The sequence below is a fragment of the Hemitrygon akajei genome, chromosome 6 (assembly GCF_048418815.1).
Source record: "Hemitrygon akajei chromosome 6, sHemAka1.3, whole genome shotgun sequence".
Lineage (NCBI taxonomy): Eukaryota > Metazoa > Chordata > Chondrichthyes > Myliobatiformes > Dasyatidae > Hemitrygon > Hemitrygon akajei.
This window is the reverse complement of record NC_133129.1, coordinates 64,549,474-64,567,680: the sequence shown is the minus strand read 5'-3', so window position 1 is coordinate 64,567,680 and position 18,207 is coordinate 64,549,474. Positions and strand designations below refer to the sequence as shown.

The 18,207-nt window shown below is 41.9% G+C and overlaps 1 protein-coding gene and 1 non-coding gene across 11 annotated transcripts in view; both read right to left on the bottom strand.

The window, feature by feature from the left end:
• Window positions 1-18,207, bottom strand: part of pip5k1ba (phosphatidylinositol-4-phosphate 5-kinase, type I, beta a) — a 157,555-nt gene that overhangs the window by 78,476 nt on the left and 60,872 nt on the right. Inside the window, exon 1 of one of the 10 annotated variants that reach the window (XM_073048494.1) lies at window positions 16,003-16,027. The exons of 8 other annotated variants lie outside the window; for them this stretch is intronic. The gene's annotated coding sequence lies outside the window, so the exon portion shown is untranslated. Of the gene's footprint in view, window positions 1-10,978; window positions 11,078-16,002; window positions 16,028-18,207 lie in introns of those variants that run through there. One more of the 10 variants, XM_073048492.1, reaches the window with a different exon arrangement.
• Window positions 3,793-3,901, bottom strand: LOC140729877 (U6 spliceosomal RNA). The gene has a single exon (XR_012099421.1). It is a non-coding gene; the product is annotated as a U6 spliceosomal RNA (small nuclear RNA).

Sequence of the window (18,207 nt, the reverse complement as noted above, 5' to 3'; positions counted from 1 at the left end):
ACTCCAAATGGAAAGATGAACTGTGACATAGGTTCAGAGAAAGAGTGTTGAAGGTCAACAGTGGTCTGCAAATGGGATGAAGAATTAAAGAGACGGGTGATTGGAAGCTCAGTATCATGGCTGTAGACTGGCTGGTCTATAAAGTGGTCACCCAGTTTGTTTGGTTCCCTCCCTCCCAACCTAGGAGGCCACATCTTGAATTACAAATGAGTATATCAGTGGAAAGAATGTGCAAGTTTGTGTTCACCTGGAAGGACTCTGTGGGGCACTGGACAATAGGAAAAATAACCTGATAATAGGGCTGTGCTCCCCCTCTTGTGTTTACTCAGGAAAATGCTGTGGGAAGTGGGGGGCTTTTGGGTAATGGGAAAGGGAATGCCCCTCTGAAATGCTTTAAAGATGCAGTCAAGGGTGAAATGCATGAAAAAGGGCAGCAAAAGTCAGTCTGAGCCTGGCACTGCTGATCTGTAAATAATCTGAAAGCATTATGACTTGGACATCTCACACAGTGCACTACTTTCAATCTGAAGAACTATTTTTTACCTAGAAGGTACAATATGATTTCTCTTACTTGAAGGTAGGCCTTTACTGAACCAGTTGGCTGTTGGAAGTCCCAGACTGCACAGTGGCAGCACCAAGAACACAAGATCACATGAAACAGGAACAGTACGTAGCTATACTACACCTTAAATTTGTTCCATCAATCAATGTGTTCATGGTTGATAACCCTCAACTCCGTAACAAAGCAAAAATTTGTCCATCTTGACTAAATATGGTCAATAATTCAGCCTCCACAGCACTCAGTGGTAGAGGACTCTAAAGAAGCATGACTTCTCTGAAAGAAATTCCTTCTCATTTCTAACTTAGTCTTTTATTATTCAGAAATTACCCTTACAGTTGTAGATCCCACCAAGAACTGAACCATCTTCTCAATATCTACTCCATAAAGATCAATCAGAATATCACAGGTTTTAATAAGATCACATCTCTTTCTTTGCACCTCCAATAAATCTACTTCCAACCTGCTCAATCTCTTCTAATTACTCAACTCATTCAATAAATCTAATGCAGTTTCTTTGAAATGACCATAATGCAAGAATATTCCTGCTTAAAGAGCAAAATTGTATAATCAACCTCAGGTGCAGTCTCCCTGAAAGTTGAGGCAAGACTGCCCTAATCGCTTATTGTATTTGCAAACTAGTCCTGGTCTCTCCACTTCTTGTGTCTCTATCTGACTCTGGTCCTATAATCTTCCAAGATCCAGTCTTCTCCATTTTTGGGATCTTAAAATTACCAAATTTCATTACTTCATCTTTGTCATCCATTCCTTCAGCAGAAGTCAACTTCCAGAATACACACCTCCTTCAAAACTTTCCATAAAACTCAAATCTTGGATTCAGTTTCATCATCTTAACACACTTATTTTGTAGCTCTGTCTAATTTTGTTTCCCCCTTTTGAATAATGGATCACTGCCTTAAAATAGTGAGAACTGGGCCGATGGGACAGAGATAAGAAGAAAAAAAATATTTACTCAGAAGGTAAATCTCAGGAATTTTCTACCCTCGAGAAGAGACATTTAGTCCAGGAGCTTGGCCATTATTGTCCAGTTGTACAAGTTGTTGATGAGGCAGTGCCAGGAATATTGTGTACAGTTTTGGCGACCCTGTTATTGGAAAAAGGTTATTAAGCAGGAAATAATGCAAAAAATTATGAAATATGCTGCCAGGACTTGAGGGAAAAGTTGGGCAGGATAGGAATTTATATTATGGGAGCATAGGAGACTGACGGGATGGGGGGGTGTGACTTTATGGAGGTGTTTAAAATCATGAGCAGCCTAGATAGGGTGAATGCATTCTTTTTTCCATGGTTCCAGAATAAATAATTAAAGGGCACAGGTCTATGGTGAGAAGGTAGTGATGTAATAGGAACCAATGGAGGAACTACTTCTGCACAGAGAGTGGTCACTATATAGTGAGAACTGCTGGAGGAAGTGGTTGAGGCAGGTACATTAACAACAGTTAAAAACATTTGAACTTGTACATGAATAGGAAGATTTAGAGGGATGTGGGCCCAGCAGACAAATGGGACTAGCTTAGACTGGTATCTTGGTTGGCATGGAATAGTTGGGATGAAGGGCTTGATTCTGTGCAGTATAATTTAATAGAGATATGAAGACTCAATCGCCAAAGAAAACGAAAGAAGATATTTTTGATATGAAGGAAAGTAAGTGCCAGAAAGTGGGTGAAGAGTCTCGGACCAAAACATTGATTCTGTATGCCTTTTCGTAGATGCTATCTGACCTGCTGAGTTCATCCAGCACATTGTGTGTGTTATTTTGGATTTCCAACATCTACAGAATCTCTTCTCACGATCCAATTATATTGGGCCTTGGTGTAACTTCATTCACAGAACCATGTTGTTTGATGTCCATATCTAATGTTACACTTATATCAATAGAATCAATGCTCCCTAGAGTCTTTCTGAGCTTAGAAGCTTGTTATATAAAGATTAAGTAGGATTAACTTTCTGGCGTTTTGAAGATTGAAGATTCAATTGCAATATATTCATTGGTTATGAGAGGGATTTGCGTGGCTTAGGCTCATCAAGCTTGAACAGGAACAGACTTGGACAAGCACAGGCAGAGTTCTAAGTTAGTAAGCAAGAAAGTTTCTCTTTTTTTTCCCTGTCAGTACATATCTAGTACGCTGAGAATAGATTTGGTGGCAGTGGAATGATCCTTGTGAGAGATGTGGGAAATTTGGGAGATCTCCAATCTCCCTAACAACTACATTTACACAAAATGAATCAAGCTGCAGCTCCTTAGAGACTGTGTTATATGCGGCCCATAGGGGAGAATGAGGAGGTGACTGATAGGAGCTACAGGGAAGTAGTCACCCCTAAATTGCAGGAGGCTGGTGCCTGAGTGACTGTCGGGAGAAAGAAAGGGAACAGGCAGCCAGTGCAGAGTATTCCTGTGGCCACTCCCCTCAATAATAACTATACAGCTTTGGATACAGTTGGAAGGGGATGACCTACCGGGGGTAGCCGTAACAACCAGGTCTCTGTGTCTGTGCCTCAGAAGAGAAGGGGGAAAAGGGAAGGGCAGTAGAGATAGGGGATTCCATAATTAGAGGAGCAAAAAGCAGATTCTGTGGACATGAAATTGATACCCAGATGGTATTTTGCCTCTCAGGTGCCAGCGTCAGGGACATCTCAGATCAGTTCCACAGCATTTTAAAGGGAGAGGATGAACAGTCAGAGGTCATGGGACATATTGGTCCTAACACCTTAGATAGGAAAAGGGAGGATGTCCTGAAGAGAGAATATAGGGAGTTAGGCAGAAAGCTGAAAAGCTGGACCTCTAGGGTAGTAATTGCTGGATTGCTGCTTGTGGCATGTGGCAGTGAAGGTAGGAATGCCAGAATAAATTGGCAGATGAATGCATGGCTGAAGAATTGGTGCAGGGGACAGGGTTTCAGATTTCTGGATCACTGGGATCTCTTCTGGGGAAGGTATGACCTGTTACACCAGATCCTGCGAGGAACCAATCCCCTTGCAGGTAGGTTTGCTAGAGCATTTGGGGAGGGGTTAAACTAATTTTGGCAGGGAAATGGAAACTGAAGTGAAAGGGTGAGGATGGGGCAGTTGGCATACAAATAGATGCAGTGAGACTGAGGAAAGACAGACAGATAGATGTCAGGGCAAAATTGCAGTCAGTAAGATGAGTTAAAGTGTAACAGGGCCGAAATCAAAAAGGGCGATGAATACAGAACTCTAGGTTATATATTTTTTTCTTAATGGAACGCTTCACGAATTTTGCGTGTCATCCTTACGCAGGGGCCATGCTAATCTTCTCTGTATCGTTCCAATTTTTAGTATATGTGCTGCCGAAGTGAGCACTAGGTGTTATATTTGAATGCATGCAGTATATGGAATAAAGTAGATGATCATCTTGTAGTGCAGTTAGAGGTTAGCAGGTATGATGTTGTGGGCATCTCTGAGTTGTGGCTGAAAGAAGATCATAGTTGGGTACTTAACATCCAAGGATACACAATATATTGAAAGGACAGGTTGACGATAGGACAAAATTGCAGTCAATGGGATGATGTGCAATGCAAAAGGAGGACAAAATCGAAAAGAGTGACGAATACAGGACTGAAGGTATTACATTTGAATGTACGCAGTATATGGAATAAAGTAGATGAACTTGTAGCAAGTTAAGAGACTAGCATTTAAGACATTGTGGGCATCAATGAATCATGGATGGAAGAATATAGCTGGGAACTTAACATGCAAGGATACACATTGCATGGGAAGGTCAGGCAGGTAGTCTGAGGCTGTGCTGGTAAAAAAATGAAATCAAATCCTTACAAAATAGTGATGTAGGATCGGAAGATGTAGGATCCTTGTGGATAGAGTTAAGAAACTGCAAGGGTAAAAAGAACCTGATGAGAATTATAACCTCTGAACAGTAGCCAGGATGTGGGCTATAATTTACAACAGGAGATAGAAAAGGCATGTTGAAAGTGCAATGTTGTGATAATCATGGGGATTTCAAAATGCAGGTAGATTGGAAAAATCAGATTGGTGCTGGACGCCAAGAGAGGGTATTTGTAGAATGCCTACAAGATGGCTTTTTAGAACAACTTGCAGTTGAGCCCACTAGGGGAATGGCAGTTCTGGATTGGGTATTGTGTAATGAACCAGATTTGATTAGGAAGCTTAAGGTAATTGAATCCTTAGGTAATTTAATTCACCCTACATTTAGAGAAGGAGAAGCTAAAATCAGACATATCAGTATTACAGTGAAGTAAAGTGAATTACAGAGGCACGAGAGAGGAGTTGACCAAAGTTGATCAGAAGGGGACACCAGCAGGGATGATGGCAAAACAGCAACGGCTATTGTTTCTATGGGAAATACGAAAACCTCTGGAAAATTGCATCTCAAAGATGAAGTAGTATACCAAAGGAAGGATGAGGCAACTGCAAAGGAATTCAAAACAGCACAAAAGCAAAAGAGAGGGCATATAATATTGTAAAAATTAGTGGGAAGCTTTTTAAAACCAACAGAAGTCTACTTTTAAAAAAAGCCACAAATAGAGGAAAGATTAAATATGAAGGAAAGCTAGCCAATAATATAAAAGAGATGTAAAAGGTTTTTCAGATATACAAGGAGTAAAAGAGAGACGAGGGTGGACATCAGATTGCTGGAATATTACACTGCAGAGGTAATAATGGGGGACAAAGAAATAGCAGAGAAAATTAAGTATATTATGTCAGTCTTTAACTTGGAAGACATTAGCAGAATGCCAGAAATGTGAGAGTGTCGGGGGACAGAAGTGAGTGGCAGAATGGGTCCTGCAGACCAGAAAAGGGCATCAAAGGTTACGGGGAGAAGGCAGAAGAGTGGGTTTCAGAGCGCTTTAAATCAGCCATGATGGAATCGCAGAACAGATTCGATGGGCCGAATGGCAAGTCTAGAATGATGGAGAATAACTTCAGGATTAGATGCCATTTTTAGGTTGGGGCAAGGAGAAATTTCTACAACCTGCAGGTTGTCATTGTTCAGAAGCCTCAATGCCAGATTGCTCACTCGATGCATATCCTCAAGACATAATCCAATTTTTCTGCTTAAAATGAATTAAGGCAGCTGGAAATCAGGTGGGAAAACAAGATATAAGAATCAATAATAATATAACTGAAGAGTAGGACAGTCTTGAGGAGTCATATGGTTTAATCTTGTCATTATTTGATATATTCATACCATGGGAGATTGTGACCTGGTGAGAACAGATAACATTGTTATGGATGAAAGGAAGTATATGTTGGAGTTCCCTCAATTTTCTTATTCCACCTAATGTTTTAACTTGATAACTACACTGATAACAACCACACAGTGCTCAATCCATTCCTTACCGGACCCCAATATTCTACAGCTAGAAGTTCTGACTGAACTGAGCTTGAAAGTTTTATTTTCTTTAACTTTAATTCAGATCCAATTTTGCTTACAGTATCTGATCCCTGCCTCAATAGAAGCAGATGACCTTTGAAATCATAAAATGCAATTTGAAGGTTTTAGTGGAATACAAAAGTTAAAGTTAAGAACATCCTAAGATAGAGAATAAACATGAGAAATTCTGCAGATGCTGGAAATCCAAAGCAACACACACACAAAATGCTGGAGGAACTCAACAGACCAGGCAATAACTATGGAAATAAAAAAGTCAATGTTTCAGGCCAAGACCCTTTACTTTGAAGGAGTGCCTCAGCCTGCAACGTCAACTGTTCATTTAGTTCCATAGATGCTGCCTGACCTGCAGAGTTCCTCCAGCATTTCTTGTGTGTTGCTTTGAAACAGAGAATATTTTAGGTTGAGTCAGTTATAATGACTGTCAATCTGAATTCAGATAAGAACATAACATAGAAGCAGGACTAGGCCTTTCAGTCTGTTACCCAAGTTTCCAAGTTTTATTTTCCTGTGCCAATCCCATTTCCTTAGATAAAAACTCCATCAATCAAGCTTGCTGACAACATGCCATAAGGTAGGCCATGAGATTTATTTGCATTGAATTTACATGTCAATATCCTCTACACATATTAATGAAATTATCCTCCTCCTATTGGGAAAGGTTGCTGTAGTTTCCATTTCCTCCATGTATAAACAGATGTTAAAAAAGATATCTCCTAACTCAAAATAAAAATAATGCAGTTTTATCAATAAGGCCCATGTTCTAAAGCAATACACACAAAATGCTGGAGGAACTCAGCAGGCCTGGCAGCATCACGACATGTAGAACTACATTCTATTTATATTTGTGCTCAAAAGTCTTTGAGAAAGGAACACATCTTAAAATGTAGAGCAGAGAAAAAGCCTTTTCAAATGCTTTAGCTCCACAAGGACCTCCACTCAACCTCAATCTCGCAGCATCACTCGAAATGTCCTGTGTTTCTCCAGCTTCCCCTTAAATGCTTTTCTGCTATTCACTTCAGCCACTGTTCCATGGGAATGATTTCCACATTCTCACCAATGTCCAGGTAAACTCATCTCTAATGAATTCACTATTGGAATTATTAATGACTAGGTTGTACAAATGCTTCAGTGGTCAGAAATGGAAACATTTTCCCCTAAGCCTGATCCATTGAACCCTGTCGTACAAAGGAAATTCCTCTACAAGATCTGGTTTTTAGAGAGAAAAAATTGCCGTCTTACATTATTAAAAACATATCTGAAATAATGTCTTAAGAACATCAAGTTTTAAAGGATATTTATTGAAAACTACATTAAGCAGCTTTACATAAAATTAATCTGCAAAATACTTCAAATTAAAAGTAATTTGATCAAACGTGGGACAATTAATACCTTACTCTTCCCACAATACTTTCTAGACTAATTAATTCTCATCCCTGATAAACACAAAGACTTCAGTCATATTTGAAAACATTCCAAATGACCCCAATCTTTTTTTTAATTATATAACTTGGCACATGAGGCTTATTATTCATGGTTACAACATTTTGCTTGCATACAGCTTCTTTAACACTAAGAAATGTCTCAAGACACTACATTAGTAGCCAAAACAAAATACATCAGTATCTTGTCAAATCAAGTAGTTGCTGATGTGTAACAGTGCACAGCGCAAACTATTGTCATTGGGTCATGTAAGCCACTTGGTGAAGACACACTTGCATAAACAATTAAGAGGGATTGGCAGAGTGACCTGGAGCTGGCAGTCCTGATGCAATAAATGCCACTGTTGCCTTGGAGTCAGAAAGTTGTGGGTTCAAATTCCCAAACCAGACTACTACTAGTACTGTGTCAACTCAGGCATAGGGGGCCAGCGTTGGGCATGATGATGGACTCTCCACTCCTCCCTCTCCCTCATCAGTGTGTTCAGTTCATCTACATTAGCTGTGCCACTATCTTCTAGGAACGTGTTGAGCATGGTCTTGGGAGGGCACACAGGGTTCATCCTTGTGGTGAACTACATATACCTGTCTGGACACGCCCCCCCCCCCCCCCCCCCCCCGCTGACTGCTCCTGTGGGCTCCTCCCACAGACCCCGGTATAAAGGCGATTGAGGCCTGAGCCCTGCCCTCAGTCTCCAGGATGTAGTATGGTGGTCAATTACTGCTTGTTCTTTCTTCCAGTCAATAAAAGCCAGTATCTTGCCTCACGTCTTGGAGAGTTATTGATGGTGCATCAATCCTCCCATGCTTAGGCTCCCATGTGATGACTAGGCTGGCAGGTAGCTCAGGGTGGCGTAGTGGCGTAGACACTGCCCCACTAGTTGCAGTCTTCTCGCCTCACGTCAAGAGCCATCCAGAGCATTCATGTAGAGCAACCATCTAGTAACTTGTTCATGGTCTTGGTGAGTGTCCACGTCTCACATCCATGCGTGAGAATGGACTCTGTGACTGCTGTGAAGATCCTCTTTTTGAGCCCACTGGTCAGGTTCAACCTCCAGATTTCCTTCATGTCATTCACAGCCCTCCACGCCAGCGCCTTCCGTATCTTTATGTCCTTCTCCAAACTCATCATTCTTGATCCGAGGTACTTAAGTCTAAGACTTTACGGTCTTGAGAGTAGCTTCGTCGCAGTTGATTGCCATGTACTCTGTCTTTTTAGCGTTTAGGTGAAGTCCAACTTTACTGCACTCAATTTCCACTTTTGTCAGTAGCTGCTGGGCTTCCTCCATCTGGCCAGAGATGGTTCCCAAACTAGAAACCAAATGGAACAAGCCTACAAAAGGTAGTGGATATAGCCCAGTCCATCACAGGAACAAGCCCTCCTCTCCATTGAGCATGTCTACCAGGCGCACTGCCACAAAAATGCAGCACTCAACATCAAAGACCCAGTACCATCCAGGCCATGCTATCGTCTTGTTATGGGTCCCACACACCAGGTTCAGGAACAGTTATTACCCTTCAACCATCAGACTCCTGAATCAGTGTGGATAACTTCACTTGCATCAACATCACACCGATTCCACAACCTATGGATCAATTTTAAAGACTCTACAACTTTATTTACTTTTGTTTTTACTGTATTTGCAGCTTGTCTTCTTTTGCACATTAGGTGTTTACCAGTCTTGGTGAGGGGGGAGATCCAAATTGATAGGAGAAGACGGGGGAGGGATAAAGCTAAGAGCTAGAAAATTGATCGGCAAAAGCGATACAGAGCTGGAGAAGGGAAAGGATCATGGGATGGGAGGCCTAGGGAGAAAGAAAGGGGGAGGGGAACACCAGAGGGAGATGGAGAGCAGGCAAGGAGTGATTGTGAGAGGAGCAGGGAGAGAAAAAAGAGAAAAAAGAGAAAAAATGGGGGGAGGGGAGGGGGATAAATAAATAAAGGATGGGGTAAGAAGGGGAGGAAGGGTATTAACAGAAGTTAGAGAAATCAATGTTCATGCCATCAGGTTGGAGGCTACCCAGACGGAATATCAGGTGTTGTTCCTCCAGCCTGAGTGTGGCTTCATCTTGACAGTAGAGGAGGCCATGGATCGACATATCAGATTGGGAATGGGACGTGGAATTAAAATGTGTGGCCACTGGGAGATCCTGCTTTCTCTGGCGGACCGAGCGTAGGTGTTCAGCGAAACGGCCTCCCAGTCTGCGTTGGGTCTCACCAATATATAGGAGGCTGCACCAGGAGCACTGGACACAGTATATCACACCAGCCGACTCACAGGTGAAGTGTCGCCTCACCTGGAAGGACTGTCTGGGGCCCTGAATGGTGGTGAGGGAGGAAGTATAAGGGCAGGTGTAGCACTTGTTCCACTTACAAGGATAAGTGCCAGGAGGGAGTTCGGTGAGAATGGATGGGGGGATGAATGGACAAGGGAGTCGCATAGGGAGTGATCCCTGCGGAAAGCAGAAAAGGGGGGGGGGGGGAGGGAAAGATGTTCTTGGTGGAGGGATCCTGTTGGAGGTGGCAGAAGTTACAGAGAATTATATGTTGGACATATAATCCTCACAAGATTAGTTCACCTTGACCATTAATTGAAGAAATACAAGAGACCTGCAGTTGAAACAGACATGCAGGGAGGGGTAAGCAACAGAAAAAAGGTGTGATTGGTTCAGATTGGAACCATGGTTGCATAGACACTGTTACTGTGCTGTTCTAGTCTTTATTTTATATTCCATTTTAAAAGTGGTGATACTTGCAATCAATATGTTCTGTCGGTACACTGGTCTAAGAGGAGGCTATGCTCCTTTCAAAGGAGCTGTGTGTGCACACCATGCACTGAGCATAGTTAAAATACCGATTGTGAAGATTAAACTCAGTACCTTGAAAATACCAGCCTCACTGGAATCAGATCAGAACCACACACCAGTTCACTGGATGTGGGTATCTTTGGCAAAACCAGCACTAACTGCCCCTTCAGCAGATCAGCTCGCTGGTATAGGTCTGCTTTGATATAAAATGGAGGCCCAACCCTTGTGCAGCAGGAATAAATGAGCCCTGAGCTCCTTTGATTTCTTTTTTCTTTAAATAAATGTGCATGCCTGCTTTACATACCCAACCCCCAGTCCCTCCACTCTCCCCCTTTCACACACACACACACTCAATCTACCTCTCTCTACCTTTGCCTGGTCAGTCTGGATGGTTCCTAATTGCACACACTTAACCTAAACCATGTAAACAGGTTCCCTCAGGCTCAAACAAGGTAGACAAGCCTTTACTTTCAGAGGAGAGTTCAGCCTCAGCTACACTGTTGTCACACACACAGATCACCAGAGGCAGCAGAATTCCTTCTCCTACAACACAGCTGAAGCAGGTGAATATTTTTAACAATTCTTTGGATTGGTGGTAGCCACAACAAATAACCAGGATTATAGTATTGGTTACCATGCTGGGTTACAATTACAAGTGTATTAGTCAGTGATTTGGACACTGATTTCTATACTGAACAAGACAGATATACAAATACACAGAAACTATCGATACAAAATTTGAAAGGCTGCGTCATCACTCACCTTTGAATCTTTAAATTCATGAATGTATTTTATAATCATTTCTTCACCAGCAGTTTTTGTCGAGCATACGCACCAGTGAAGAGGAACCTGCAGTTGCTTCCTGGCGTGCAACATAGAATGTGGCAGGCAAACAATGATGCAAATAGTTTCAGTGTTGGAAAAACCTATTCACCTGCTGTGGGTGGGTCTCACTGGCATGCCATGAGACTCTAAATGATTTTGCATGCTTCTAACATTTAACAATTTCCTTTCCAAACTACATTTTCTTTTAAACTGGAGGACAGAGTCTTCCAATTCATTGGTATTTGTTTTAAAATCAGCACATTCCTGTCACATCTTTTGCAATCTCAGGATCTAGAAGGACACACGGTAGCCACTAAAGTGGTCCCAACCTGTTTGAGTTCAGAAGTGATCTCATTGAGCTTGACAGGGCAGATTCAGGAAACGAAATTTTTCTGGGTTGAGTTGCCTTAAAAAAAAGGAATCAACTTCTCGAAGTAAGGAGTTGGCTATTCAGGACAGAAGTAGGGAGAATATGTTTACTCTGAGGGTTTTGAATCATTGGAATTTTTCAGAAGGTTATGGGCACTTGGTCACTGAGCAACTGACAGATATTTGGATATTAAGGTGATCTTGGGGTATAAAGGATACTGCAGAACAGTATCACCAAGGAAAAAGGTTGTGAATGGGACAGAAGATAAAATGGGCCATATGTTGTTTCTTGTGCTCCTATGAGGCATTTACAAACTTAATACACGCTTTGAGATGGTAAGTTATGGACAGAAAGGTCACCCAAAATCAGATGGATGTTACATTACTACCTCTGATCACTGGTGCTCAGAGCTCTTATTAAAAATGTTCATCCTAAAAATTCAAAATTTTAAACAATTTAAAAGTGCAATTGCAGTTTGACAGCACATACAATTATTGCCCTGCCAGTCAGAGACCCAGAGCACCAATACTGTTGTCCTGTCTGCAGATCACTCCTGAACTGAGAAGCATTCTGAGTAATTTATATTATAAATTTCCAGCCTTCACGGTGTGTACACTTATGATGCAGTTACATCAGTGAGCATGCTTTAAAACACACTGAAATACTCTTGCAGCATTGGCCATTAACGTCTCTGCTCTACTGTACCTAACCAATAGTCAAGGCATTCTAAAATAATTCAAATGATTACTAACAGAGAGACAGCCATGGCAAGCACCTGATACAGCAGCTAAAACAAACATCAAAGCACAAAGAAAATTACAAGGACTGGCAGCATGAAAGATCACAGCATAAAATATCAATTATAAAATGGTGTACTCATCCTAAGATAAGCTACAAAGTACAAAGGTTAACTTCCTTAAAATGTCAAACTACAGATACAGACTGTTAAGTAGATTTAAAAACAAAATCTTCAGAGTTTCTCAACTTACTGCTGGTTGAACACCATTTCTATATGTAGTTTTTAAATTCAATCATTTTATTTTAAAATAAGGGAATGAAGGTTTGCTGAAATACAGCTACATTAAATATGGGGTTGCATTTATAGAAAACCTGGCACCAAATCAAAATATCCGAAATAGGTAATATCACAGACAGCGAAGGGCATCAAAAATTACAGCGGGATCTTGATCAGCTGGGTAAATGAGCCAAGGAATGGAAAATGTAGATTAATTCAGATAAGTGCAAGATATTGGAGGTCAAACAGGGTAGGACTTCCAATATGAACAACAGGGCTCTGGGTAGTGTTGTAGAACAAAGGATTCAATGAGTGCAAGCACCTAGTTTACTGAACGTGGCATCACATGTAGTCAGGGTGGTGAAGAAAGCATTTGGCACACTGGCCTTCATCAGTCAGGCCACTGACAGAAGCAGGGATGTTAGACTGCAGTTATAGAAGACATTAGCGAGGCTGCAGTGGGAATATCGTGTTCGGTTTTGGTCACCTACTATCAGAAAGATACCATTAAGATGACAAGAATGCAGAAAAGATTTACATGGATATTGCCAGAACTCAAGGTGTTGGGTTATATAGGGAGAGGGTTGGATAGGCCATGGCTTTATCGCTTAGAGTGAAAGTAACCATGAGGTGACCAGGCATATAGATGAGGGTAGTGCAGTGGATGTGATCTACATGGATTTTAGTACGGCATCTGACAAGGTTCCACACGGTAGGCTTATTCAGAAAGTCAGAAGGCATGGGATCCAGGGAAGTTTAGCCAGGTGGTTTCAGAATTGGCTTGCCTGCAGAATGCAGAGGATCATGGTGGAGGGAGTACATTCAGATTTTAGGGTTGTGACTAGTGGTGCCCTACAAGGATCTGTTCTGAGACCTCTACTCCAAGGCAGAGTACAAAGTAAATGGCAGGATACTTGGTAGTGTGGAGGAGCAGAGGGATCTGGGGGAACATGTCCACAGATCCCTGAAAGCTGCCTCACAGGTAGATAGGGTAGTTAAGAAAGCTTATGGGGTGTTAGCTTTCATAAGTCGAGGGATAGAGTTTAAGAGACGCGATGTAATGATGCAGCTCTATAAAACTCTAGTTAGGCCACACTTGGAGTACTGTGTCCAGTTCTGGTCGCCTCACTATAGGAAGGATGTGGAAGCATTGGAAAGGGTACAGAGGAGATTTACCAGGATGCTGCCTGGTTTAGAGAGTATGGATTATGATCAGAGATTAAGGGAGCTAGGGCTTTACTCTTTGGAGAGAAGGAGGATGATAGGAGACATGATAGAGGTGTACAAGATATTAAGAGGAATAGACAGAGTGGACAGCCAGCGCCTCTTCCCCAGGGCACCACTGCTCAGTACAAGAGGACATGGCTTTAAGGTAAGGGGAGGGAAGTTCAAGGGGGATATTAGAGGAAGGTTTTTCAGTCAGAGAGTGGTTGGTGCGTGGAATGCACTGCCTGAGTCAGTGGTGGAGTCAGACACACTAGTGAAGTTTAAGAGACTACTAGACAGGTATATGGAGGAATTTAAGGTAGGGGGTTATATGGGAGGCAGGGTTTGAGGGTCAGCACAACATTGTGGGCCGAAGGGCCTGTACTGTGCTGTACTGTTCTATGTTCTATTTCTTTATCTATATATTTATATTTCTATATACACACACACACACACAATTACTCAAATATTACTTTAATATTAAATACTCAATAGTACATGGTAACTGCAGCAACACACACAAAATGCTGGAGCAACTCAGCAGTGTTCTTCCAGCATTTGTGTGCATTGCCTGGATTTCCAGCATCTGCAGATTTTCTCGTGCTGTGGTAAGTACACCAGCCAATTTCCACACAGCAAGCTCCCAGAAACATTGTTAACGACCGGATCATCTACTTCCTTTGAAGTTTGTGAAGATTCAGACATCTAATACTTCGACAAACTTCTATAGACGTACGATGGACAGTATATTGACTGGCTGCATCACGGCCTGGTATGAAAATGCCAATGTCGTTGGATGGAAAATCCTACAAAAAGTAGTGGCTACAGCCCAATCCATCATGGGTAAAGCTCTTCCCACTGTTGAGCACATCTACATGGAGCATTGTCGCAACAAAGCATCATCAGAGACCCCCACCACCCAGGTCATGCTCTCTTATCACTGCTGCCATCCTGGAAGCTATAGGATCCTCAGGGCTCACACCACCAGGTTCAGGAACAACCATCAGGCTCTTCAATGAAAGGGGTTAACTTCATTCAACTTCACTTGTTTCATTACGGAAGTGTTCCCACAACTTATGAACTCACTTTCAACGACTCTTCATCTTTCATGTTCTTAATAATTATTGATTTATTTCTTTTTATATTTGCAGTTTCCTTCACCTCGTCTGCTAGAGCAACCTCATGTCTTTTAATTCACATTTCCTTCTTAAGCACCTTATTTCTTATACTCCTGAAGTATCTCATTTATTCCTGCCTGCTTATACCTACTATGCACCTCCTGTTTCTTAACCAGGGCCTCAATACATCTCAAAAGCTAAGGTTTCCTAACCTGTTACCCTTGCCTTTTACACTGACAGGAACATGCAAACCCTGTACTCTGTACTCCCCACCTCACTTCTGTCAGTCACCCAGTTACCCATCTTCTTCATGTCGGGTGTAATTACCTCCCTGTATGTCCTGTCTATCAACCTTCAGCCTTCCAAATGATGCAGAGTTCATCCAATTCCAGCTTCAACTCCTTAATGTGGTCTGTTAGACGCTACAGCTGGATGCACTTCTTGCATTCAGGGACACTAGAGATCTCCCTACCTTCCCACATCCTGCAAGAGGAGCTTTTAAACTATCCTGTCTGGCATCCCCACTGCTCCAAATGTGGAATAAGAAAGAAAGAAAGAATAATGACAAAAAAAAATCTACCTATAGCCTACATCTTTCCTCACCAAAGCTTCGATGAGCCAAAAGCTCAACTTCCCACTCCAACACTGCCCCACTTACACTATGGCCACTCTGCTTAAACCCAACTTCTTTTTACTGGATCTTGCTCAGTGCCTAATTATGTGTAAGTCAAAGTCGCCTCCGGACTGCGGAAAGCAAAATGTCACCCGAGCATATATTTTTTTAAAATCAAGAAGCTAGAACCCACTGTGTTAAAAGGTACTGCAAATACATTCAATAGCAGCTCTTAAAAGAAAATTAGATAAACACCTGAAAAGGGAAAATTTACTGAGCTACAGAATAAAAGGAAATGGAGTGGGAGTGATGTTATTGCTTTCAGAAGAGTCAGTACATGCACAATAGGCTGAAAGACCACCAAGACTCCATCAGTGCTTGAAAAAGCGCCTCATCACACTGCACAATGTTAATATACGTAATCATTTCTGGTTTACTCATTTTCTGATGCAAAACTAAATTAAGAACATACGAAACTGAAGCAGGATTGGACTGTTCAGCCTCCTTGCCAGCTCTGCCTTTCACTCATTTCACTGTAGATCTTTTAGCACTGTGCCACTTTTCTGGGTTCACCCCAATATCTCTTGATTCTTGTCAATCCCACCTCCCCCCCTTTGGTAAAGAATTCCAAGGACTCACCACTCACTGGCTGAAGAAATTTCTTCTCATCTATTTTGACCAGCAAACCGAGTTCAAACTCAAATGGATTAATGTAATACAGTGAACATGAACTAACCCAAATTCCTTTACAGTTCAAACTGAAGTGGATTACTGCAGTACGATGAATGTGAACTCGCCCAAATTCCTTTGCAGGAAGACCATCATGCACTGGGAACATCCAGTAATGTTATGCTACAAGCTAAGACGACTAAAACACACCATCTTTAAGGAACGTACAGGTGGCATTAAAAATATAGATAGCCAAACTGAGAATTACATCACCACCCTAGTCGTCATCAGTGAATTACAACTGAACCTCCCAAACCTTTCACCTACATTCCTGGAAGTACGAGGTCAGCAGGTACATGGAATACCAGCACTTGTAAGTTTCCTTTCACGTTTAACGCCACTTGGTAATAGGTCGGCTACTCCTGCGAATTTCCTACATTACAGCACAGGCGGAAGAACCTTCAAGTCAGACGACAGCAGTTCAAGGAGATAGATCACAACCACCTTCTCAAAGGCAGTTAAAGTTGGGTAATAATGTTGGCATTGTAGATATATACATTCCATAAAAAAAGAAAAACCCTGTATTTTCAACTCCTTTGAAATATTCACATTAATTCCTGATCCTAGAACAGTATTGTTTACAATCTGAGTAATTAAATGAGTCAGACCTGATAGTATGTTAGTTACACGATTCAAATTCCACACCCAATTCAAGACTTCCTATAAATTATTTTTTCTTCCTCATTCCTTTTGTGCACAGCACTAGCCATCAGGAACAGAATCATACAACATAAAAGCAAGCCACTCTATCCATGCAATATATATGAATATCATTTACCCACATTAGGTTCTTAGCCTACTATGCTCTGGCAACTCAAATTTTGCATTTAAGCGCTAACGGTACCTGTAATTATTTTTAAAATGCAAATCATTTTCTGGACATTGCAATTTTATATGACATCAGTAGAAACTGAGCAGTAGAAAACCCCACTCACTATACTCAACAGTATTGTGTCTGCTGTGGAGACCTTCAGATTTCTGGGTGTCACAATCTCCCAGGACGTGAAGTGGACACCCAATGCGGACACCCTTATCAAAAAGGCTCAGCAGAGCCTTTCCTACGTCAACTCAGGAAGTACAACCTGCCTCAGGAGCTGTTGATTCAATTCTATTCAGGAATAATCCAGTCTGTTCTGGGTTTGTCCATCACTGTCTGGTTTGGATCAGCTACCAAACAAGACAAGAATAGACTCCAAAGAACCGTCAGGGCTGCGGAAAGGATTATTGGTGTGAAACTGCCCTCGATCCAGGACCTAGATGCATCTAGAGTCAGGAAGGGAGCAAGCAGCATTATTGTAGACCCATCACACCCTGGACATCACCTGTTCCAATTCCTTCCTTCTGGTAGGCGCTTTAGATCACTGTATGCCAGGACAAATAGGTACAAAAACAGTTTCTTTCCATATGCCATCAGTCTTATGAACACTTGAATTTTAGTCTATTATAAATCAAGTCCACCTGTACATTCAATGAGGTGGACCTCATTGTATATAGTTTATGATTATTTGCACTATTGTTTTTGTTTGCTTTCAAATCTGTAGAGAGAGCGCTCAGGGAAACCGGCATCAAATTCCCTGTATGTGTCCTCATACTTGGCGATAATAAAGGATTCTGATTCTGAATCAAGAAACTCAAAGATTCAAAGTACATTTATTACCACTCCACCAGCCTCTGCATCTAGCACATAATTCTCTAGAACACCCACCATCTCCAATGGGATCCCACCACCAATCACATCTTTCCCTCCCCCTCCCTACTTTCTGCAGGAATCGCTTCCTACGCGACCCCCTTGTCCATTCATCCCTCCTCACTGATCTCCCTCCTGGCACTTACCCTTGCAAGCGAACAAGTGCAACCACTGTCCCTACACCTCCTCACTCACTGACATTCAGGGCCCCAAACAGTCCTTCCAGGTGAGGCGACATTCCACTTAGGAGTCTGTTGGGGTCATATACTGCGTTCAGTGCACCTGATGTGGTCTCCTGTATATCGGTGAGACCTTATGTAGATTGGGAGACTGCTTCGCCAAGCACCTATGCTTCATCTGCTAGAAGAATCGGGATCTCCCAGTGGCTGCCCATTTTAATTTCACTTCCCATTCTGACATGTCAGTCC